Genomic DNA, 26,940 nt, shown 5'->3' with positions numbered 1-26,940 from the left:
TAAGCAAATTTATTCAGTTGGCTGTTAGGACATAGTAGCCTAAGCTATGTCTATGGACACAGAGCAGGGACTAGAAATAGATCCATTATAAACACATGAGTACAGAAACACACATACACCTATTCACCATTTTTATTTAATTATTCTACTGTATAATTATTCTACTGTATGACCTAATGACGTGACACTTACTATTGCAAACAATCTCTGTAAGAATATTCTTTTAAATTTGGCAACCTAGCTTCTACCAACTCTGTCAAAACTGGTTGATCCTTTAACTATGCCATGTGTATATTTACTATGAGTGAACACTTTTTTTCAGTTCAGTCTTTTCCCTTATGCTAGTCTCAGCTTTATCCTGAAAATAAGAAAGGCAGCACGTTGGCCGCCTGGAGCCTGTCAGCTAGTGCGCATCATTTTGAGATGACTGGCATGCTGGCTTTAATTGTCATTATGTAAATAAACTTCCCACCCCATATCTCCTTCCCTTTTAAGGCTCAGATAGAAAATTAGTTCCTGTGTGAAACTTCCCAGAAGCCCAAGAAGTATCACTCTCTCTCCAAGCCCGAGTTCCCATAGCAGCTTATGGCACCTCTGTTAGAGGTCCTCCTATCCTGTGTCCTGTGTTGTATTTGAGAAATTTCATACACTGACTCTTCCACTAGAGTGAGTACAATATCTGCATAGAGGAGGGCTTTGATCTATTTCTATTATTCTATTTGCTAGTAAGGCTAGCACTGTACTGTGTGTGTGCTAGGTCATTTAAACTTACTTGCTAAATAACAACAGACAGTATTGATGTCTGTTTTCTCAGAGCCTTTGATAAAAATTATTTCCTTTAAGCTTCAGAACTATTATCCTCCTTTCACAGTTTAGAAAACTGAGACTCTGAGGAGGTAAGAGATTTAATTTTAAAAGCTGATTAAGAGTCTACTGCTACAGCATCCATCTTAGAGATGTTCCTTTTCCATCTTGCAGCTCAGAAATTTTACTCACATTTGTAATATTACTCCTTCTTAACTGTTTAGAAGACTTTAAAAATAATACTTAATATACTTATTACTTTTTATGCCTGTTAGTAATTTATAGCTGATATGAATTCTACCTACATGATGTGATTTAAAGAGATACAGATGAACTTTATCTCTTCCAATACATTGAATTAAAAAAAATTAACCTTTATTTTGGCTTGAAAATCAAAACTGAGATTTCCATCTCCAGAAGGCAACAGTTAAAATGCAATCATTATGCTAGCCAAAGTGGTTAAATTGGATTGTAGCTAATGCTATGGAAGATGACAGAATGAACCACCAAACAAATGAGGATCGGTATGTGTGGCAACCCCAAGGACTAGTGGACATACCTTGAAAGAAGTGTGGGAAAACCCAGAGAATTGGTTTCTCCAAAAATTCCAGTGACCATGACATTTCAAGGGATCACAGACCAGTGCTTAGAATTACAAGAAACTTTCATTACTAGTCTTTGTAGTGTCAGGTTGCCTTAAGAGGGAAAACATTAGGAGGAAGGGTGTGTGTGTGTGTGTGTGTGTGCGTGTGTGTGTGTGTTCTGGGAATAAGAAAGGGAAACACAATATTAAACAAGTCAGGGTGGAAAATGTGTCCTAACAGGAGCCTTTTGCTTCAGACAAAGTGACCTGATTTGACAAAAATAAAGTTATGTAGTTAAAACACCCAGTGCCCATTTTTGGATGAGGCTAGAGAAAATTTGCAGTCAGCTCTGCACAGAGGGTGAAGGGAGTGTGTGTGCTTCACGAAGTTACTAAACAAGAGAGAGAGAAAAAAGAGCAGTGCCATTACTGTCATTGTCTGCAGTTTTCTCCTAGCTAGGCTTTGCTCCTGTCAGTCAGCTCTGAGGACGTCTGTTCTGAAATGTAGTCTGTAAGCCCTCTTAAGTAGGATTAGTTCAGAGAAACTCCCAGGAATGACAAAAGACAGAAAACATGAGAATTATGGGGCCCCTCCCAGGGCTGACAGTTCGTGGATAAATTGAGGAAACCAAAGCATGCCAGCTATAGACTTTGCCTATTGAATGACTTCATGATTTTGGTCAGTCCGTGCTGTGCATAGTACTTTATAGATACGTTAATCCAAGATTCCCCAGAAATTGTAACACACAGAGGAGGAGAAAAGGTAAATAAAGAAAACAGATAATCAAAAGACCTTTGAAAGCCAGAAGAAAAGGGAGAAGGGGAAATAAAGCAAAAATGGAAAATAATAAAGTAATTTGAATGTTAGATGGAGGTTGACTCCACCAAATTCTTTCCTCAGAGGCTACTAGGAAACCTTCAAATGAGATTTTTTTTTTTTTTTTTCTGGCTTGGAGCAGTCTGAGGAATAAATGTGATTGATTGTTATTTTGTGAGAAAAAAATATTACATCCATATAAACAGCCATCTATTCAATTTTATTCCAACAGATCAAAATCATATCTAATTGAAATCACCCATATATAAGTGAAAAATTGTGACAACATAGTTCTATGATACTAACATGTCTTTAGTTGAGTACTCAAAGTATCAGGTGAGTATTTAAAAGGCACACATTGACTAAATTAGAACTGCAACACTCTATAGGTAGTCAACTTAAAGTACTTTGCAATATTTGTTGAATTAATTAAATTAATTTTATGTCTTTTAACTCAAAACCTGAGTTTTCTAGGGTCTCGTTAGAAAATCCACCTTTCCTTTGTCTACGTATCATATTTTTGCTAAGGAACCAAAACCCATTTAAACTAAATTTGATTGCATAAACAAAACAATACTGAGGTTGAAATGTTTTTAGCATTATTTCTCCAAGTATAAGTGTGTGTGTAATACACTTCTGTAAGTCTTCAGTAGCAACTGTTTTTAGGAGATATGATAAAATTTGATTTTGAGTAAATTAGACTTTTAACCTCAAAATTGAAATAGGTTTGGCATTTTCCCATCACTGGCAACTGCCCATGTTATTAAATAAGAAACCTGAGAACTATACTTTCCATGAAATTTTTGAAATGCCCACAAGTGGCATTAAATGATACTTGGACATGTCAATGTAGTCTTGGGTCTCATTTGGCTGAAATTCTATCCAAAGACAAATGATGCCAATTTGCGTATATGCACTTCATCCCCCGAGTCTCACTTTTTTTTTTTCAAGGACATGTACTTGAGATCAGCCCCAAGGAGGCTTCGTTAAAGTAGTACCATAATGGTCATGTTTCAAAAAAATACATATGCCATCTATTGCATGTGTGTGTGTGTTTTAATATACTCCAAATCCTTCTTTCCAGGGAGTAGTACTAGCAAATTATATTATTCTAAGTCACTGAAGATTTTCCATAACTAACAAGGCTTTGCTGTTCCTATCTGCTACTATGGAAAAATAAATTATTGAAAATAATCATTTATTTTAAAACATTTATTACGTGTCTACTATGTGCCTAAGAAACAATCCCTACTTTCAAGTTCATATTCTTGTTGGGAGACAGAGAGTAAATAGGTTATTAAAATGCAGTAAAATGAGTATGGTGACAGAGGTATGAATGAAATGCTATAAGAGTTCAGAAGAGAAGCATCTAATCCCAGTGTTAGACAATAAAAGATGCTTAATGCTCACTGAAAATATCTGAAACCACAGCAAGAACACTGAGTTTTAAATTATGATTTGTCAATATATGCACAGAACAAGGTTAAATTCACAAATTAACTAGATGAGTTTGAGAAATTTTCTCATCTTCTACATTTTTGTTTTTAAAATAGGAATACTACTATCTACTATTGAATACAAAGGAATTTGCCAAATATTAAGTGCTGAGGCCTTTTGCTTAGAAGAAATTCAATATTTTCTGTTCTCAAATTTGAATGTATATAGACGTAATCAAAATTAACTGTACATATATGCTTAAATATCAGGAAAACAACCTAAACATCATGAGAACCAATAAAAAATAAACTGTTTTATTTACCTTTTTGGTGATTTTACGTCGAATCTGTAAAAATTTCGTGAATCACAGAAAAACATCAGGGATAACGCAGTAACTCAAGTCAATTTTCACTTGAAATCTATTACTTTTAAATTATTCATGATGGTATTCTCACAAATATACTCTGAATCCAGTAATTTCTCAAAAATTACAGAACCAATAGTTTAGGATCCAAAGTGACCTCCTGTTAAGATGGAATCACTTTGTTATTTAATATTTGCTAATAGGAAAAAATGTAAACGTATTTAATATTTTAAATACAGTGTTTTAATAAAACATAAAGAAGAGTTATAAAGTCTTTGCCATCTTGAACTTTGTCTTGAAGCTCACACACACAAAGATTTTACAAGCAAGCATTGCCTAGTATATCTTAGGTCCAGAAAGAGGTGTAAAGTATGGGTAGACATGGTCCCTGCCCTCCTGGAATTGGTGTGTAAATGATGGAGTGCAAAATGGGAGAACATAGGTAATAAAGGGGTAGTGAGATCATTGGATGTGGATTAAATACTGAACCAAGCAGATACAAGACTGCCGATTTTCCCAGAAAAATCTTGTTACTTCCTGCTTCTACACTTGCCCCTCTCTAATCCATTTTCTACACACTGGTCACATTGTTCTTTAAAAATATTTATTGTGTCATGCAAACTTCTTGCTAAAAATCCTACAATGTCTTTCATTGAGCTTGGGAAAAAGATTAAAATCAGTGCTATTGTCTACAAGATGTTTCGTGATCTGGACTCTGCTTATTTCTCCAGTCTTGTTTATAAAGATTTTTTCCCCTTCTTTATTATGCTTGAGCTCATATAACTCTTCATTCTTCACAGGTCAAAACTGATTCTGCCTCAGGTATTCACATTTGCTATTCCCCCTGCTTTCTGATTGTGACATTTTACCTTAAGCATTTTCTCATATAACTAAATATTTTTTAACAATATGACTTTTAATATATACACAGTAATTTATCACATTTTCAAATTATCATTGAGGGGGTATCTTTAGTTTCTGTCACCTAGAAAACATTCTTCCTTCTTATGATAAATTTTCTTTTAACTATCAAATTTCCTTTACTTTAAACTCATGATTTGGGTGGAGTTGTTTCTACTCTAAGGGCCAGAGGTAGAGCCTATTGGTTTAAACTAATCAAGAGATCTCTGCTCCCTGGCCACAAAATTGTTCAAGGGGGGACATCTGAACGTTTTGAGTCAATGAATGGTAGACACAGAAATATTGTCTTGGGGACCACCATATAAAAAATAAAGAACAGAATCGAGAGGCAAAAAAAGGTTGAATTCTTTTTTTTTTTTAAATAAATTTATTTATTTATTTTATTTTTGGCTGCGTTGGGTCTTCGTTGCTGCACGCAGGCTTTCTCTAGTTGCGGTGAGCGGGGGTCTACTCTTCGTTGTGGTGCATGAGCTTCTCATTGCGGTGGCTTCTCTTGTTGAAGAGCACAGGCTCTAGGTGCACAGGCTTCAGTAGTTGTGGCTCGCGGGTTCTAGAGCACAGGCTCAGTAGTTGTGGAGCATGGGCTTAGTTGCTCTGCGGCATGTGGGATCTTCCCGGACCAGGGCTCGAACCCATGTCCCCTGCATTGGCAGGTGGATTCTTAACCACTGCACCACCAGGGAAGCCCGAAAAGTTGAATTCTTGACAACAATTTCTGAATTCTGAGTCCATCCATTTCCAAAACTAGTCCTAGTTCTGTCCTTTTCATTTAAATTTTCATTAAAAATGTTGCAATTAATATCTCAGCAATTTATTTTGTACTCATGTCTGATGTGAGATAAAAGAAAATCTATATTGTTCTCTGACCTCGGTTCCTGGCACGGTGCTCCTGAAACCCCTCTGTTTTACTAGGTGATAACAGCATTTCTAATATTTGGTCTTTGACCCTGATTCCTGACACAGAGCTCCTGAAAGCCTTTAACTTCCTGGGTGATAGGAGTGTATTTTGTTCTAATGAGGTGACTTCTGGTGGGCTACTAGATGGGGACTGGTGACCAGAAAGACCAAGCCATGATTAGAAGCTTGGGATTTTTAGCCTTGCCACCCCCCCACCCCAATTCTCTTGAGAAGGGAGAAGGGCTAAAAATGGGGTTAACAATTTATCATGCCTATGTGATAAAGCTTCCATAAAAATCCCAATAGTATGGGGTTTAAAGAGCTGCCAGGCTGGTGAATACATCTACGTACCAGGAGGGTAAGACACCCCAACTCCACAAGGACAGAAGCTCGTGTCTTTGGGACCCTCCCAGACCTCACTCTATGTGCCCTATGTAACTCTTCCTCTGTAGCCTTTATCAAATCCTTTGATAAACTGGTAAATATAAGTGTTTCCCTGAGTTCTGTGAGCTGCTCTAGCAAATTAATTAAATCCAAAGGAAGAGGAGGTTGTGGGGACCTCTGATTTGTAGTCAAGTAAACAGAAGTTGTGGTTACCCTGGGAACCTACTACTTGTGATCAGTACCTGAAGAAGGGTGGCAGCAGTCTTATGGGACCAATCCCTTAATCTGTGGGATCTAACACTATCTCCAGGTAGATAGGGTTAGAATTGAGCTATCAATAAATTGTAGGACATGCAGCTTGTGTCAGAGTATTGCTTGGTGTGGGGAAAAACCTCCACACATCTGGTGTCAGAAGTGTGATGAGTGTGGTAGTAGTGTGAGAGTAAAGGAGACATACAGGAAGGAAAGGCACAGGACTTAGGAGTATTTCTAACATATCTGATTATTTATTTTAGAAATTGGGTTAATGTTTCAAAGGGAAAGATCATTTTTTAAATCTTTTGATACATGCTTCCTATTTTTAAGACCATAGTATTATTAATTCCTACCATCGGTGGATGAGTGCCATTCCCAGCTCAAAAAAAAAAAAAAAAAAAAAATCTAAAGGTGAAAACAAAATCTTTAACTTGGACTTCTCAAGTAGTCACAGGTTACACTACAATTTAAGGTGGAAATGATTTGTATATTAATAAGTGGGAAGAATGACAGGAAATTGAACCTATTTGAGGATAGATAAACTCCCAATGTTTTCAACATTAAGGACATTTAAATGATTATGAATGAATGGAAATCAGTTCTAAAATATTGGGGAATGAAAAAAAAAAAGTATATGTAGCCTAGATATTTAACAGATGTAAGCCAAGTAGTCAACAATTTCCCAGAAGCCAAATACAATCCTTGGAATGATCAACTTGAAGAATTTACTTGTTTCTTCTAAGCATTTAATTTTATTTGACTGTTTTGCATTTTGCCTCATTATAATGGTATAAGAAATATTCTATTTGTTTCTTGGCCTGTTTTGAAAACCAAACGAGAACCATCTATTTAAAACTAAATAGTTAAAGATATAAGTATTTTGGTGCATTGGTCATTTGGGGGATTGCCTGTTTGGTGAAGTGGCTTTTAAAGAACTGACTTTGGGCAAAATGACCTAGACACAGATCTAGTGGGTCAATTTTGACTGTCTTAGATTATGTGAGTAGTCTTCATTTATGAAATATAATACTTTATAAGGAGTTATTCTTTATGTCCACGAAAGACCAGATCCAAAACCAAAAAATGGGTATGAAGAAGGGCAAATTTTTATTGGACATAAAGAAAAAAGTGCTAATTTTAAGGATGTTAAAACATTGAAGTGGGTTGAGTTTCCATATACTTATACACTCTTCTGCTTGAAGTTATCTCTGAAGTTCCTTTCCAGACCCATGAGGATAATGTCCCTCCCAATCCAATTCAAAGGGAATGGAAAAACCAAGTCAAAGACAGGGTGATAAAGAAACTATAAGGATCCAGGCAATTTCCTGAGGGAAAGGGTTCACAAGGATGCAATTGAGGAGAAAGGCAAAAGCTCAGAAGACACTGGCTGGGCACAATAAGGACAAACTGTGGAGATTTTAAGCATTTCACACTATTATTGGGAGAAGCGGTGTGGAGGCAGAAACGTGATGCCTATGATTGGTTCTCTAGAAGCACAACCTGAACAGGATTCCTGTGCAAGTGATTTATTGAGGGAATCTTCTCAGGAGAAAGAGAATGAGGGTAGAGGGATAGGGCATGGATTTGGTCTCAGCTGGAGTCTAGCTTCAGCCTGACCCCTGAAGAAGCAGTCCTGGAACAGGAATCCCACCACAGAATTGGCCCTTCCTTAGCTTTCAGCCGTTGCCTGGGAGCCACTATAACATTCCAGGTAAGATGGCTTTTGTTGGCTGAGAGCAGTTGTCCACAATAGGATAGGGGGCATCTGTGAGCTACTAGCAATCAGTACTTATAAGAGCTGGGCAGGGTGGTTACTGTCTAGTAAAGAACATCTAGGTGGGGCACCAGCCGCATCTACTATAATGTATTTTTTACTAAAGGTGATGCATTCTTCTCTGGTCTCTCTAATTAGTAATAGAGGTATTTACTAATTACTCTTTGATAATATTACTTTTTAGTTTTTATATTTTTTTATAATTCTATTTATTTATTTTGGTTGTGCCAGGTCTTAGTTGTGGCTGGCAGGCTCCTTAGTTGCGGCATGCGAACTCTTAGTTGTGGCATGCATGTGGGATCTAGTTCCCTGACCAGGGATTGAACCCACATCCCCTGCATTGGAAGGCGGATTCTTAACCTCTGTGCCACCAGGGAAGTCCTGATAATATTACTTTTTAAATCCTGTATTAATGCTTCTCAAACATTTCATTGATGTATCTCTAATATCATAGGGAGTAGATATTGTGAAGCATAGGCAAACTGCTCCCTGAACATCTGGCATTTCTTTGAAATTCTGTTTTATCTCTAAAATTCAAATAAATGTCATCTTCTACTTCACATATATCTATGCTGATTTTGATGAGAAAATATTTGATATATAGTATATTAGATGAGTTAAAATATTTAGCTTGTTACCAAATACTTGATTAAAATTGATGAGTCAGGAGGATACCTAAGACTTGTTTTGTGGCTTACTTTAAGGCACCTGTGTATAAATATCTTATATCTGTGTATAAATATCCTATACCTATGTATAAATACCCTATACTTATATATAAATATCCTATACCTATGTACAATATCTACAGAGTAGGAGACATAAGTCATCTCTACCCCTTATGCATTAGGTAGTTAATAATCTGAGGGGGCTAGATTTCTATGAATATTTTCATGCTGATTAAATCACAGGGGCAAAATTGAGACAATGTTGACCTTATTTCTTTTGTTGTCATTCATTAAACCATTTTGTTGATGTTAAAGCTACAGAAATGTTCTTCACTAGTAGATGCATCTAGCATGCTGAAGACTTCTTAGATGTACATTTTTGTTTCCCTGTGACGTATATCATTTGCTCCATCAAAGTATATGTTTAGACTTATATGATTATTATCCTTAATATAGCTTGTGATTATTTATTTGAACTTCACTGTGACAAATGCAGTGAGGTTACAAAATGATTTTAACCAATCCTACTTACTTTGTAGAATGGAAAAACGAGCTGAGTTAGACCACAAATTGCTGGATTGGATTTGAAGATTGGCAAGAATGTTAATTCTGACTGGCTTTAGTGGTGTCTCATTTCAGTTTACCACTGAAACAGCAAACAAGTAGTGCAAAGACTGCACGAAATGAGGATACAAATAATTGACTAGAAATGGCTCTGCAAGGCCACCCTCCATTTCTTAAGGAGACATGCTCATGGTTTAGGAGCTGGCAGCCCACAGGTAGTACTGAGAATCCTGCCCAGTGATAACAGCCAAGAAATGAAGGTGTTTCCATCCATTAGGTTGGGACAGGGGCCACCTTAGCACTCAGCTCTCTTCTTACCAATATGTAAGGCAATTCTTTCTATGCTACAGGTACTGTTCAATTTTTTACTGCTGCATTAAGCTTACCATGGACCTACACAGAGTTAGTCTAACTTTTGGAAGTCCTGGGTGAGCAGGCTCTTTGTGGGGCCCAAATATACACAATATATAAATTAAACCTATTTCCTGACAAAAAATCCAACTAAATAGACATATTCTATGCATGCATTAAAGACTTACTCCAATTGACTAGAAGACTGGTCCCTCAATTTCATAAAAAATGGCCAAATGCTAAAAAATCAGTATAAATCAGTCAATACACTTAAATAGGAGCAGAACCCCCAAGATACCAATAAATTACTTTATGTGGCACACAGTGAGAAATTCCTACATGTATACTGGATGAACTGTTGTATTTTCTGTGTGACTTTACTTCAGGAAGAAAGTGTTCAAATATGTTTTAAAAAATAAAATAGTGTATTTACCCCAAATTGCAGTATATTCTGCCTACAAAAAGTAAAGGATCTTTTGTACTTTTAGTCTAGCCAGTATTGTCAGCCTATTATTATTAGGAACTTCCTGGTGCCATCCAGGAATCCTATCAAGCCCAGGATGAAAACCTTATTTCTCAAAATACGGTCACCCTCGGTAATCGTGGAGGATTGGTCCCAGGACTCCCCTCAGATACCAAAATTCATGGATGCTCAAGTCCCTTATATAAAACGTTGTAATATTTACAGATAACCTACACACATTCACCTATACTTTAAATCCTCTCTAGGCTAATCTATAATACCTAATACAATGTACATGCTATGTAAATAGTTGCCAGCACACATCAAATTCAAGTTTTGCTTTTTGGAACTTTCTGGAATTTTTTTTTTCTGAATATTTTCCATCCTCAGTGGCCGGTTGAATCCGAGAATGCAGAACCTGTAGATATGGAGGGAAGGGTGACTGGTCTCTTCTATCTCTCTTTTCTTCTATCTTTCTATCTCTGTCTCTGTATGCCTTTGTCTCTCAAACACTCACACACATATCTTTATAGGAAATTAGGTTTTGATCTTCAGTTAATCCAAATAATTTTGGAAGACAATCTTCTTTTATAAAGCTTCTATAATTCATTAAAATTTGATCAACACATCTGCTTCTGTTTTTTTAATTTAATTTTATTTTTATTTATTTTTTAAAATTTATCTATTTATTTATTTTTGGCTATGTTGGGTCTTCATTTCTGTGTGAGGGCTTTCTCTAGTTGCGGCAAGCGGGGTCCACTCTTCATCGCGGTGCGCGGGCCTCTCACTGTCGGGGCCTCTCTTGTTGCAGAGCACAGGCTCCAGACGCGCAGGCTCATTAGTTGTGGCTCACGGGCTCAGTTGCTAAGCGGCATGTGGGATCTTCCCAGACCAGGGCTTGAACCCGTGTCCCCTGCATTAGCAGGCAGATTCTCAACCACTGCACCACCAGGGAAGCCCTATTTTATTTTTTTATTGAAGTATAGTTGATTTACAAATCTGCTTCTGTTTTGTGGGTGTGTATCTATGCATTAACGTATTCATTTATCAGTGATTGTTTATTCTAGGTATCATTTAGAACCAGGTAACTGTGTATGTTGTGCATTTTCTTTTGTCAACTAAGAAAATTTACTCATTTATTGTATTTCATTTGTTATTTGTTTAGGTATAGGAAGTTATTAAATACCCATTTATTACTAGAAAATTGATCAGGCCAATTTAGGATATTATGGATTCCTCTTGGAGGGTTGGGGCATAAAAATTCAATTATTTTAATTCTTTAAAATTTATTGTACCTATGTAGTATAAAAGGGATTATTCTATAAGTAAATAATTTATAATTTCATTCCTCAGGCACCTTTTAATAGATACTAAAATAATGAATTTGATAACCAGGATCCCGTAAGTATAATTTTTGAGGGAAAATAATGGAAATTCCCAGCATTATTTCACTAGATTAACTGATTTTCTTAATAGCAAAAATATCTGAAGATTTTTAAAAATTCTGCCAAGTGAAATAATTGAGTAAAGAAAGTAATAGTGGAAAATAAATTTTCATTTCTCAAAAAACTGAAATACAAGCCATATTTATATGTGGAAAGATATCCACTGTTTGGGCTACTTTATTCTGTAGCCTAGAAAATAATTCAGTGATAGTAATATAAGAGCTTGATCACTGCATTAAAACATAGAGATTAGTCAAGCACAGCTTGCTTATAACAATCAGGCTTGATAATTCGCAATCATATTCTTCCTGAACATTTTGAGCTTTGATCCTATCAAGAGTTTTTACTCACATTTCAGAATCACCGTATTAAAGATTTGAGCTTAAATTATCCCTTAACAACTTTCTGGCCGATGGTATTGAAATACAACACTCTTGTATCTTCACTTTCACTCATCACCGTTCAATATACTCCTATTTTTAGTGTTATAATGGTTTAAGTCATTTTGAGTAGTGTTTTTCTTTAAATACAGCTATTATTCCAGAGTTTTACTAGCAAGTGACAGAAATCCAACCCAATGGCTTAAGTGGAAAAAAGGAAACGTTATTGGCTCTGAAAACTAACCATGAAAAAGAATGCAATAGCTGAACCCAGTCTTTAGTCTCAGATTTCCTCCCTATGTCCCTTTCTCTGTTTCTAACTGCAAGTCCTCTTCAGTCTCTTAGGACCTTGTTTTCACCAGCATGTCACCTTCTCTCAGATTTGCTTGGCAATCTGTGTGGTTCTGGAAATGCTAACTCCATCCCAGGTTCAAATTTATGTACTTCACAACAGGGAGCCTTAGACTGTGCTATTTGCCTCTTGTACCATTGGCCTTTTATGTATAAGATTGTTTTTCCTTTTTTAATTGAGATACAATTCACATAACAAAAAATCACCTTTTAAAGTGTAAAATTCAGTGCTTATTATACTCACAAAGTTGTACAACCATTACCACTGATAATCTCAGAACATTAGATCCCTTGAATAGAAATCTTTTACACATTAGCAGTCATTCTCCATTCCCCTGCATTCCTCACATCCTGGAAATCACTAATCTACTTTCTGTCTCTGTGGATCTATCTGTTCTGGAACTTTCATATAAATGGAATCATACAACACGAGATCTTTTGGGTTTGGTATTTTTAACTTAGCATTATGTTTTCATTCATGTTGCGGCATGCATCAATGCTGCATTTCTTTTTATGGCTAAATAATATTCTATTGTATGTACTTTTGTTTAACCATTCATTAGTTGATGAACATTTGAGTTTTTTTTCTTTTTGGGTGTTATGAATAATATTGCTATGAATATTTGGGTACAAGCTTTTGAATGGACATGTTTTCATTTCTTTTGAGTATATACTAAGAAGTCAAATTGCTGGATCACATAGCACCTCTATGTTTAACTTTTGAGGAACTGCTGAAGTGTTTTCCAAATCTGCTGCACTATTTTACATTCCCATTGGCAATGTATGAGGGTTCTAATTTCTTCACATCCTCACTAACATTTGTTTTTGTCCATCTTTTTGATTCTAGCTATCCTAGTGGGTGTGAAATAGTATCTCATTGTGGTTTTGATTTGCATTTCCCTGTGGCTAATGATGCTGAGCTTTTTCTCATGTGCTTATTATTGGCCACTGTGTATCTTCTTTGGAGAAATGTCTGTTCTTATCCTTTGCACATTGTTATTGGCTTATTTGTATTTTTATCTTTGAGTTGTATGAATATTTATATATGAGACTAGTCCCTTATCAGATATAGGGTTTGCAAATGTGCCATGTGTACTTGAGAAGAACATGTATTCTGCTCTTGTTGGGTGGACTGTTCTATAGATGGCTACGTGAGTCTAGTTGGTTTATTGTGTTGTTAAAATCTCTTATTTCTTTGCTAACCTTCTGTCTAGTCGTTGTATCAGTTATGAAAGTATATAGTATTGATTTTTTCCAACTACTATTGCTGAATTGTCCAATTCTCTGCTCAATTCTGTCAGCTTTTGTTTCATGCTTTTTGGGGGGGCCTCTCTTTCAGGTGCATTTATAATAGTTCTGTCTTCTGGATGGATCGACTATTTTATTACTATAAAATACCAATCTTTGCCTCTAATAACAATTTATCATGGATTCTGCTTTGTCTGAGATTAGCATAGCCAATCCAGCTCTCTTTTAGTTACTGTTTACATGGTGTATTTTCTTCTACCCTTTTATTTTCTACCTACTTGTGTATTTGAATTTAAAGTATATCTCTCACAAACAGCATACAGTTGAACAATATTTTTTAACCTATTCTGCCAATTTCTGCCTTTTGATTAGAGATTTTAATATATTTACATGTAATGAATTACTGAAAAGGTAGAATTTATGTGTTCCATTTTGCTATTTGTTTTTATATATCTTTGTTTATCCTATATTCTTCCTTCACTACATTCTATTGTGTTAAATATATTTTTATAGTGTACAATTTTCATTATGTTTTTTCTCAGTGCTATGGCTTAAATGTTTGTATATCTTCAAAATTCATATGTTGAAATCCTAATGTCCAATATGATCATATTAGCAGCTGGGGCCTTTGGGAGGTGCCTAGGCCATCAGGGTAAAGGCCTAATGAATGGGATTAGCGCTCTTATAAAAGCAACTCCACAGATCTGCCTAGACCCTCTGCCCTATGAGGATACAATGAGAAGTCTACAACTGGAAGAGGGTCTTCACCAGGCTGGTGCCTTAATCTCAGACTTTCAGCCTCCAGAACTGTGAGATATAAATTTTTGTTGTTTATAAGCTACCCAATCTAAGTTGTTGTTGTTGTTTTAAACAGTAACCCTAATGTGCTATGACACTCAAACTGAATAATCTCAATGGACCTATCTTTGAGATTTCTGTTTATTTATATTCTCAATTTGATGAGACATTGTTCCCATATTTTCCTTTAGTTCTTTAGACATAGTTTTCTTTGGTTCATTGAGCATGTTTAAAATAATGACTTAAAATCTTCATTCAGTAGATCCAATGTCTTGGTTTCCCTAGGTACAGTTTCTATTGACTTGACATTTATTTTTCTTATGTAGAGTCCATGCTTGGTTTTTTCCCCATGTCTTATGATTTTTGTTTGAAATTTGGACATTTTAAATGATACAATGTGGCAACTCTGGAAATTAGATTCCCTTCCATCTGCAGAGTTTATTGTTGTGGCTGCTTGCTACTGTTGTGATTATTTGTTTGTTCAGTGACTTTCCTAAACAAACTCTTTAACATTGATATTCTTTGTTGTGTGTAGCCTCTGGAATCTTTGGATGGTTAATTTAGCGGTCAGGTAATGACTGGAGAGAGATTTCCTTAAATGACTCAAATCAGTAAATCTCCCATTTTGCTGACTGGCTCTGCATGCCTGTGGAGGTATGCCTTCAATGTTCAGACAGGCAGTTTACAACTTTGCCTTAGACTTTATTTCCTGCTCACACAAAGCCTCAAGGTCATTCAGAGCCTTCTTCATCTTTCCTGGGCATGCACGCAGACCTAGGCATACACGTAGCCTTCTAGATTCCCAGGAGCATGCTGGAGCGTTAGAAAGCCCACTATACACACTTCATTCTCCAGTTTTTTCTTTTTTTTTGATCACCTTGTTGTTTGTCCCAATTGTCTTGCCACATCAGAACAATTGCTGCTGCTGATTATCTTTATCAAATGCACCCAGGAAAAACCTGGTTCACACTGGATGAACTCTGATTCTGATTAAATAAAGTAAGCTTTGGGATGGGATTTTCCAGAGAAATTCCAGATAAATCAAATAATGACAGTTATCTGGAAATGGGCCTTTAAATGTTCTCTAGCTCCATGCTGCCCCTTTCAGTGGCTACTAGATTGCTAGTTATCACCATGATAGTGGGATTGTTGGTTTTCAAGGCTACCATAGAATTTGGAAGAGGGAGCTGGGAACAGGGCAGACTAAAATGCTACAAGGCTCACTGTTGTTACTAAATTCAGGCATTTTTTCCCAATAAACACTTCCCGGATTGTTGTAAGCTTTAGGTTAGTTTCCACAGTTCTTTAAAAAATTTTTTGCCAGTGTTCTTATTGCTTTTATTGAGCAGAGAATATTTGAAGGTTCTTACTCTGCCTTTCCCAGATGTTACCGCCCATCTGCCACCTTATGTATAAGAATTTGAGTTTATTTTTTTTCCTCTGGATTACAACCAAGAACATCTTAACTGAAACCCTTCTCCACTCAGTATAATTCATGGCTCCCAGTTCTGACCTCATATCTTTTTTTGAAGACATAGCTCCTAATTCATAAAATCCTAGAATAAATTTAGATGAACAGAACCTGGATCATCTGCCCATGTCCTATACAACCTCTAGGATAAGAAAGTGTGGCCCCTTGGTTGTGGTCAGATGGAAGTAGGAGTAAAACTGTACCTGGCAGCCTCCACCTGGCCCATTTAATTAGAGTCAGGGAGAAACAGTTTTCCCAAAGTAGAGCAATGTTGTTCTGAACAAACCATGAATGATAAATGGAATCAGAATCAAGTTCTCACAGAACTTCACAGAATCAGGTTCACCATTCTTAGAAAGGAATTATATGATGTTCTGGTCATTCAAGATATGGCAAAGTCAGTAATGAAGTTATAGTCTTCTCATTCTGTTTTGATTTCTTTCTTGTTCTACACTCCATGATTGTTATCATAACAAGATTCAAACTCCAAACTCTACACATGAACTTTATGAATGATGACTTCTCTGATATGTAGTAACACTGAAGAACTTGGTATAAGGGCTTCAGTTGGGAGGTGGGAGGTGGGAGGAGGAGGAAATACTAAAGTAAAAAACATTTTTCCTGTCAGGAAATGTACACCATGATTTTTTCATGGATGGTAAAAATAATTGCAGAAGATATGCTGCCAAGTGTCTATCTTATTACATGAATTAAAAAAAACAAAAAGCAATCAACCAGAATTTTTTCGGTTAGAAATTCTAATAAAACTATATTCATGACTGCATTTTAATCATGTTACTATGTTGCTTTTGAATGTTGTCATAATTTCAGGGTGTAGATAATGAGTGTATATATATTTTTTTGTTTATTTTGCTCTTAGAAGAATCTCTTTTCACCCAATGAATGGATTTTGATGAAAATAACTTTGAGAAGTGATTGTCTAAGTTATATTCTTATACATAATCATAAGCCAAACTTTTACATCTTAATGAAAGATTTATCTCAGTCCATTCTCATAGCTCAAAATGTTACACACAATTCAGACAATAGTGTTATTATTTAAAATAGGACAATATCCTTGAAACAAGTTGTGATCAGGGAAGTATTCTAAATGAAGTAGAGGTGGGGATATATGGCGTCCTTTGTGGACTGATCCTATTTAGGCTAAAGGCATAATTTAAACGGCTACATTTCTAATAAAGCTAGTAAAAGAACCATTCCACTTCCTCTTTTCCTGTGTAGAAATAAATATTTCATGACTTTCAGACTGTCAGAAATTCAATCTCATTCTATATCCTGTCTTTTGGGGCCATTGCCAGTACAATCTCAGGAGCTGCAGATAACAAGGCATTGATAATGAAAGTGAGGTATGAGCTGCAGCTATTTGCTGTGTATTTAACCTCCCTTCCAGCCTGAATATCAGCAGAGAGTCAAGAGGCTGTTTCCTTGCTAAATCCTTGATAATTATTTGGCCGAACAAACTTTCAGATTCACAGACTCTCAGAGGTAGATGTGCTTTTGTCATTTATTCCATTATTTATTTGATACATGAATCTCTCTAAGTCATCCTCAAATTTTATCTTTCATCTTCTGAATACCTGCAATGACTGGAAACCCCATTTCCTCATGACACAATCCATTCCAATGCTAAATACTTATTAGAAACTTGTTCTTTGTATAAGCCGCAATTTGACGTCTTGAAATTTCAAGCACTGCACTTAGTCTTGCCATAAACAGGTGGGGAAAACTGAAGAACTTACATACCTGACACTGAGATACTTAACACTAGGTCCTTTTGTTGAGCTACTATGATGTGAAAATATGGGTGGGTGGTAAAATCAACCCATAATATTCTGATTGAAGAAATGTCCCCAAAGAATGTTTATTAATGGATTTCTATTAACTCAGAGTTTCATGCAGAAGATTCTTTCCTTGGTCCTGTCCCAATCAACATTTTAGTCAATAATTTGCATTAAAATGAAGACAGGACATATTTAATTAATATGCAAGTGGCATGCTGTAGAGAAGAGGAGCCTTCAGATGCAATGACTAACAGAATTGGAATCCAAATGACTGTGGTACTTTAGATGTATAGCCTAAATCTAATCATACAAAATTTTAATAGGGATAAACATAAAGTCTTTTTAAAGTAAACCATGAAGATCTATAGCTTAGAGGCATGAAGTGAAGAAAATCTAAGAGTTTTAGTTGACTGAAAGCATATGAATATCTAATAGAGGAATTAACAAACAAAAACCCACTGTCTCTTTCTGTAAATAAAGTTTTATTGAAACACAGCCATGCTCATTCATTTGCAGTGTCTATGGCTGCTTTCATGCTACAAAAGAATTAAGTATTGTAATAGAACTTTATGGACCTCAAAGCCTAAAACATTTACTATCAGGATATTTACAGAAAAATTATGTTGACAGTTTTTGTTAATATATATAGAGCATCCACATATAGGGAGATAATCACTCCCAATGTTTTCTGCATTCTTAGTTTTATTCTTATTAACCATTTCAGTTCCAGGTTCTACATCTTTCTGGGTACACTAACAACTATCCAGAAGAGAGTAATGGGAAAGGTAAAGGGGCTGCAAAGAAGCCATGTTGAATGAAGTAAATAAACAGGGAATAATTAGCCTAGAGAAAAGAAGGTTTATGGGAAACAAGATAGCTATACATGTAATTTCAAATATATGAAAGATATTTGCTATATTTTGAAGTTTCTGAGAACAGAACTAGGAAAAATGGGTCAATGAAATATATAGAGTTAGGGTTTAGCATATTAAAACAAATAATACTTTACTGACTCAAATTATCTGAAAACAAAGCATATTTCCTTGGGAAGGAACTTTTCCTATATGTGGAAAGAATCAAGACAAGGAGGCATGTCCACTTTTTTGGATATGTAGACATTGCTAGAAGAACAAGGAGAAACACACTTAAATGACATTTTGAGTCCTTATAAGTGCCAAGACTGTATTATTTTCTGTCTGTTGCTGACTGCTCATCGAACACCAGACTTCATTTTGTCCTGACTGCGTCCCAGCTTTAATTCCCATCTGTTCCTACTCCTGGGCCTGTCTGGGTTTGTGGTAATCTCCTGTGACACAAGCACATAGCACAAGTTCTCATCACCCAGTCCTAACATCTGTCTTCAGGATTTTGCTCCTAGGTGCAGTAGCACTTCAATTACTTTATCTGAATGATTATAATTTTGGCTTCAGACTAAATGGTAGCTGCTTGGCCCAAATCCAAGCCTTGGGATCACTACAATCCTAGTACCCAAGGATATAGCAATGTTTATTGTTCATAACTGATCCTGATTTGGGTAGGACCTTGGCTTAACCTTATCTTCTTGTCTACCCGTTGCATAGAAGCATAATATTCACAGTAGCCTGCACTTTATAGTGCTAAAGAATATTTGTTTTATTTAACAAACGCTTAAGTGGTACATACTACTTACTAGATACTATTCTAAGAACTTTACACATATTGGATTATTTAATCTTGATAACATGTCTTAAAAATAAACCCTATTATTATTCCCATTTTACTGATGAGAAAATTGAGGCCAAAGAAGTAAAACTACGTTGACCAAGGTCACAAAAAGTGCCAGATCCAGGATTCAAACACAGGTAGTCTAGCTCTAGAGCCCCTGCTTATACTCACAAAAGGCTGGGTAGAGTGCAGTTTCTATAAGCTTAGGTGGAGGTGTTTCCCTTTCCTTTCCCTCCTTTCTCTGGTCTTCTTTATATTATCCAGAAAGTCTCTTTCAAAGGAAGCCATCCCAAGAGCATGCCAAGCCTGAAAACTACCTCTGTCTTCTGAGTTCCAGTAGGTATTTTTTGTCTAAGAGCCTGATGTATCTTAGCATAACCATAAAGTGGAAACTCAGAGAACTCTGCCTGTCTCTACCCTATGGACTGGGTTACAGAAATGGAGGAGCAGGAAGCAAGAAGAAAAGCAGGATACGGGAGACTGCCTAATTGCAAATGCAATCTTATAAAGAAAACAACTATCTAACACCTACAGAAGTATTCTTCAAGTACCGTGGTCATTTTTAGAGAATATATTGCTCATGTATGAAATTAAAACGATCAAACTGCTTCCATTACAAGACAATGTGGTTTATTTTTCATGCTTGTATTATGCCCAGCTGCTGGGCATAGTCCTTAAAACTACGGCTGCTTCTTTAGTAATTCATGCCTTTCCCTGGGAGAAGAGCAGAGTTTATCTATGTACAGAGATTTTTTAAAAGGCAGCTTGTGTACTTAAGCATTACCCTTAAGTATGTGCTCATCCACAAATCTATCTCCTTCTAGGTGATGCCTAAGCTTTTGGTCCAATCTCATATACAGACTTCTATATGTTGGTGTCTCATATGGTTTCCTAATCTACCAAACAGAGAAGGTGAAAAATTAGTTGTTTTAGAGAGTAAGAAAGTGAGGTTACTAGGTAGGCAGACTGTCTTGGTTTTAATTGCTCTTTTGAAATTTTGCTCTTAAATTTGAAGGGTGTAGAGTCAAAATGCAAAATTTTCTCTAGCCAGGTCTCGTTATTTAATATAGGCAGTTATAGAGTAAGCAAATAGTTGGATTTAATTCCTGTAGGGTTTTCTAAAATTAATCCGTCAGAAAGACGGGTAAATAAAAATGTTTCTATGGAAGTATTTATAGTGGTAGGTCATGAAATATGAGCTAAATAAAAAAGGAACTGAAACATTAGTGAACAATTTAAAAAACACTTGTCAATTTTGTCCATTTTTGACTTCAAAATCTTTTCTGTATTAGGTAGGTAGGATATGGCTTATTGAGGGGTTATGTTTAACAACATCTGAAAGGGATCTTTAACTCAGAATTTAAAAAGAAATAACAATGTGAGAATGGCTAAATAGAAATTTTCTAAGAAGACCTATATTTTATTATATGCCATATACAATGAACTATGAATAATAGATAATGTGTTTTGGTTTGATTAAATCCTTTGATTTAAAGGATTTGTTTAATTCCTTCTGAGTCTAAACTGTTGATAAACTTTAGTCAGTGAAGTTAAGGGAATGGGTATGAGAAGTATAAACAGTCTATTATGCATCCTGACGTATTGTTACATGCGGTCTAAGATGGCAGCTGCTTGCTTTAAAAATCTTATTAATGGGAGGTGGGAGAAGATGGCGGAAGAGTAAGACGCGGAGATCACCTTCCTTCCCACAGATGCCGTAGAAATACATCTACACGTGGAACTGCTCCTACAGAACACCCACTGAATGCTGGCAGAAAACGTCAGACCTCCCAAAAGGCAAGAAACTCCCCCCGTACTTGGGTAGGGCAAAAGAAAAAAGAAATAACAGAGACAAAAGAATAGGGACGGCACCTGCACCAGTGGGAGGGAGCTGTGAAGGAGGAAAGATTTCCACGCACTAGGAAGGACCTTCACGGGCAGAGACTGCGGGTGGCAGAGGGGGGAAGCTTCGGAGCCACGGAGGAGAGCGCAGCCACAGGGGTGCGGAGGGCAAAGCGGAGAGATTCCCGCACGGAGCCTCGGCGCCGAGCAGCACTCAGCTGGGAGCTGAGGCTCGGGCTTCGGTCGGATCCCAGGGAGAGGGCTGGGGTTGGTGGCGTGAACACAGCCTGAAGGGGTTAGTGCACCACAGCTAGCCGGCAGGGAGTCCGGGAAAAAGTCTGCAGCTGCCGAAAAGGCAAGAGACTTTTTCTTCCCTCTTTCTTTCCTGGTGCATGAGGAGAGGGGATTCAGAGCGCCGCCTAAACGAACTTCAGAGACGGGCGCGAGCCGCGGCTATCAGAGTGGACCCCACAGCAACAGGGGTGCAGAGGAAAAAACAGAGAGACTCCCGCACGGAGGCTCGGCGCCGAGCAGCACTCACCAGCCCGAGAGGCTTGTCTGCTCAGCCGCCGGGGCGGGCGGGGCTGGGAGCTGAGGCTCGGGCTTCGGTCGGATCGCAGGGAGAAGACTGGGGCTGGCGGCGTGAACACAGCCTGAAGGGGTTAGCGCACCACAGCTGGCTGGGAGGGAGACCGGGAAAAAGTCTGCAGCTGCCGAAGAGGCAAGAGACTTTTTCTTGTTTCTTTGTTTCGCGGCGCGCAAGGAGAGGGGATTCAGAGCGCCACCTAAACGAACTCCAGAGACTGGCGCGAGCCGTGGCTATCAGCGCGGACCCCAGAGGCAGGCGCAAGCCGCGGCTAACAGCGCAGAACCCAGAGACAGGCGCGAGCCGCGGTTATCAGCGCGGACCCCAGAGACGGACGTGAGATGCTGGGGCTGCTGCTGCCGCCTCCAAAAATCCTGTGTGTGAGCACAGGTCACTCTCCACACTGCCCCTCCCGGGAGCCTGTGCAGCCCGCCACTGCCAGGGTCCCGTGATGCAGGGACAACTTCCCCGGGAGAACGCACTGCGCGCCTCAGGCTGGTGCAACATCAAGCCGGCCTCTGCCGCCGCAGGCTCGCCCCGCCTCCTCTGTATCCCTCCCTCCCCGCGGCCTGGGTGAGCCAGAGCCCCCGAAGCAGCTGCTCCTTTAACCCCGTCCTGTCTGGGCAGGGAACAGACACCCTCAGGCGACCTACATGCAGAGGCGGCTCCAAATCCAAAGCTGAACCCCGGGAGCTGTGCGAACAGAGAAGAGAAGGGGAAATCTCTCCCAGTAGCATCAGAACCAGTGGATTAAAACTCCACAAACAACTTGATGTGCCTGCATCTGCTGAATACCTGAATAGACAACGAATCATCCCAAATTCAGGAGGTGGACTTTGGGAGCAGGATATATTAATTTTACCCCTTTTCCTTTTTTTGTGAGTGTATATGTATATGCTTCTGGGTGAGATTTTGTCTGTATAGCTTTGCTTTATAATAGCTTTATTTTACTTCACTATATTATAGCCTCTTTCTTTCTTGCTTTCTATTTTTTCTCCCTTTTACTCTGTGCCGTGTGGACGAAAGGCTCTTGGTGCTCCAGCCAGGCATCAGGGCCGTACCTCTGAGGTGGGAGAGCCAACTTCAGGACACTGGTCCACAAGAGACCTCCCAGCTCCACGTAATACCAAACGGCAAAAATCTCTCAGAGATCTCCATCTCAACATCAAGACCCAGCATCACTCAATGACCATCAAGCTACAGTGCTGGACACCCTATGCCAAACAACTAGCAAGACAGGAACACAGCCCCATCCATTAGCAGAGAGTCTGCCTAAAATCATAATAAGGCCACAGACACCCCAAAATACACCACCAGACGTGGACGTGCCCACCAGAAAGTCAAGATCCAGCCTCATCCACCAGAACTCAGGCACTAGTTCCCTCCACCAGGAAGCCTACACAACCCAGTGAATCAACCTTAGCCACTGGGGACAGATACCAAAAACAACAGGAACTACGAACCTGCAGCCTGTGAAAAGGAGACCCCAAACACAGTAAGATAAGCAAAATGAGATGACAGAAAAACACACAGCAGATGAAGGAACAGGGTCAAAACACACCAGACTTAACAAATGAAGAGGAAATAGGTAGTCTACCTGAAAAAGAATTCAGAATAATGATAGTAAGGATGATCCAAAATCTGGGAAATAGAATAGACAAAATGCAAGAAACATTTAACAAGGACGTAGAAGAACTAAAGAGGAACCAAGCAACGATGAAAAACACAATAAATGAAATTTAAAATACTCTAGATGGGATCAATAGCAGAATAACTGAGGCAGAAGAAAGGATAAGTGACCTGGAAGATAAAATGGTGGAAATAACTACTGCAGAGCAGGATAAAGAAAAAAGAATGAAAAGAACTGAGGACAGTCTCAGAGACCTCTGGGACAACATTAAACGCACCAACATTCGAATTATAGGGGTCCCAGAAGAAGAGAAAAGGTAAGGGACTGAGAAAATATTTGAAGAGATTATAGTTGAAAACTTCCCTAATATGGGAAAGGAAATAGTTAATCAAGTCTTGGAAGCACAGAGAGTCCCATACAGGATAAACCCAAGGAGAAACACGCCAAGACACATATTAATCAAACTGTCAAAAATTAAATATAAGGAAAACATATTAAAAGCAGCAAGGGAAAAAAAACAAATAACACACAAGGGAATCCCCATAAGGTTAACATCTGATCTTTCAGCAGAAACTCTGCAAGCCAGATGGGAGTGGCAGGATATACTTAAAGTGATGAAGGAGAAAAACCTACAACCAAGATTACTCTACCCAGCAAGGATCTCATTCAGATTTGATGGAGAAATTAAAACCTTTACAGACAAGCAAAAGCTGAGAGAGTTCAGCACCACCAAACCAGCTTTACAACAAATGCTAAAGGAACTTCTCTAGGCAGGAAACACAAGAGAAGGAAAACACCTACAATAACAAACCCAAACCCTTTTAGAAAATGGGAATAGGAACATACATATCGATAATTACCTTGAATGTAAATGGATTAAATGCTCCCACCAAAAGACACAGGCTGGCTGAATGGATACAAAAACAAGACCCATATATATGCTGTCTACAAGAGACCCACTTCAGACCTAGAGACACATACAGACTGAAAGTGAGGGGATGGAAAAAGATATTCTATGCAAATGGAAATCAAAAGAAAGCTGGAGTAGCAATTCTCATATCAGACAAAATAGACTTTAAAATAAAGACTATTACAAGAGACAAAGAAGGACACTATATAATGATCAAGGGATCGATCCAAGAGGAAGGTATAACAATTGTAAATATTTATGCACCCAACATAGGAGCACCTCAATACATAAGGCAAATACTAACAGCCATAAAAGGGGAAATCGACAGCAACACAATCATAGTAGAGGACTTTAACACCCCACTTTCACCCATGGACAGATCATCCAAAATGAAAATAAATAAGGAAACACAAGCTTTAAATGATACATTAAACAAGATGGACTTAATTGATATTTATAGGACATTCCACCCAAAAACAACAGAATACACATTTTTCTCAAGTGCTCATGGAACATTCTCCAGGATAGATCATATCTTGGGTCACAAATCAAGCCTTGGTAAATTTAAGAAAATTGAAATCGTATCAAGTATCTTTTCCGACCACAACGCTATGAGACTAGATATCAATTACAGGAAAAGATCTGTAAAAAATACAAACACATGGAGGCTACACAATACACTACTTAATAACGAAGTGATCACTGAAGAAATCAAAGGAGAAATCAAAAAATACCTAGAAACAAATGACAATGGAGATACGACGACCCAAAACCTACGGGACGCAGCAAAAGCAGTGCTAAGAGGGAAGTTTATAGCAATACAAGCCTACCTCAAGAAACAGGAAACATCTCGAATAAACAACCTAACCTTGCACCTAAAGCAATTAGAGAAAGAAGAACAAAAAAACCCCCAAAGCCAGCAGAAGGAAAGAAATCATAAAGATTAGGTCAGAAATAAATGAAAAAGAAATGAAGGAAACAATAGCAAAAATCAATGAAACTAAAAGCTGGTTATTTGAGAAGATAAACAAAATTGATAAACCATTAGCCAGACTCATCAAGAGAAAAAGGGAAAAGACTCAAATCAATAGAATTAGAAATGAAAAAGGAGAAGTAACCACTGACACCGCAGACATACAAAGGATCATGAGAGATTACTACAAGCAACTCTATGCCAATAAAATGGACAACCTGGAAGAAATGGACAGATTCTTAGAAATGCACAACCTGCCGAGACTGAACCAGGAACAAACAGAAAATATGAACAGACCAATCACAAGCACTGAAATTGAAACTGTAATTAAAAACCTTCCAACAAACAAAAGCCCAGGACCAGATGGCTTCACAGGCGAATTCTATCAAACATTTAGAGAAGAGCTAACACCTATCCTTCTCAAACTGTTCCAAAATATTGCAGAGGGAGGAACACTCCCAAACTCATTCTACGAGGCCACCATCACCCTGATACCAAAACCAGACAAAGATGTCACAAAGAAAGAAAACTACAGGCCAATATCACTGATGAACATAGATGCAAAAATCCTCAACAAAATACTAGCAAACAGAATCCAACAGCACATTAAAAGGATCATACACCATGATCAAGTGGGGTTTATCCCAGGAATGCAAGGATTCTTCAACATACGCAAATCAATCAATGTGATACACCATATTAACAAATTGAAGGAGAAAAACCATATGATCATCTCAATAGATGCAGAGAAAGCTTTCGACAAAATTCAACACCCATTTATGATAAAAGCCCTGCAGAAAGTAGGCATAGAGGGAACTTTCCTCAACATAAAAAAGGCCATATATGACAAACCCACAGCCAACATTGTCCTCAATGGTGAAAAACTGAAACCATTTCCACTAAGATCAGGAACAAGACAAGGTTGCCCACTCTCACCACTATTATTCAACATAGTTTTGAAAGTGTTAGCCACAGCAATCAGAGAAGACAAAGAAATAAAAGGAATCCAAATCAGAAAAGAAGTAAAGCTGTCACTATTTGCAGATGACATGATACTATACATAGAGAATCCTAAAGATGCTACCAGAAAACTCCTAGAGCTAATCAATGAATTTGGTAAAGTAGCAGGATACAAAATTAACGCACAGAAATCTCTTGCATTTCTATACACTAATGACGAAAAATCTGAAAGTGAAATTAAGAAAACACTCCCGTTTACCATTGCAACAAAAAGAATAAAATATCTAGGAATAAACCTACCTAAGGAGACAAAAGACCTGCATGCAGAAAATTATAAGACACTGATGAAAGAAATTAAAGATGATACAAATAGATGGAGAGATATACCATGTTCCTGCATTGGAAGAATCAACATTGTGAAAATGACTCTGCTACCCAAAGCAATCTACAGATTCAATGCAATCCCTATCAAACTACCACTGGCATTTTTCACAGAACTAGAACAAAAAATTTCACAATTTGTATGGAAACACAAAAGACCCCGAATAGCCAAAGCAA

The sequence above is a fragment of the Balaenoptera physalus genome, assembly GCF_965194825.1.
Source record: "Balaenoptera physalus genome assembly, chromosome: 5".
In the NCBI taxonomy this organism is placed as follows: domain Eukaryota; kingdom Metazoa; phylum Chordata; class Mammalia; order Artiodactyla; family Balaenopteridae; genus Balaenoptera; species Balaenoptera physalus.
Note: the sequence above shows the minus strand (reverse complement) of the source record.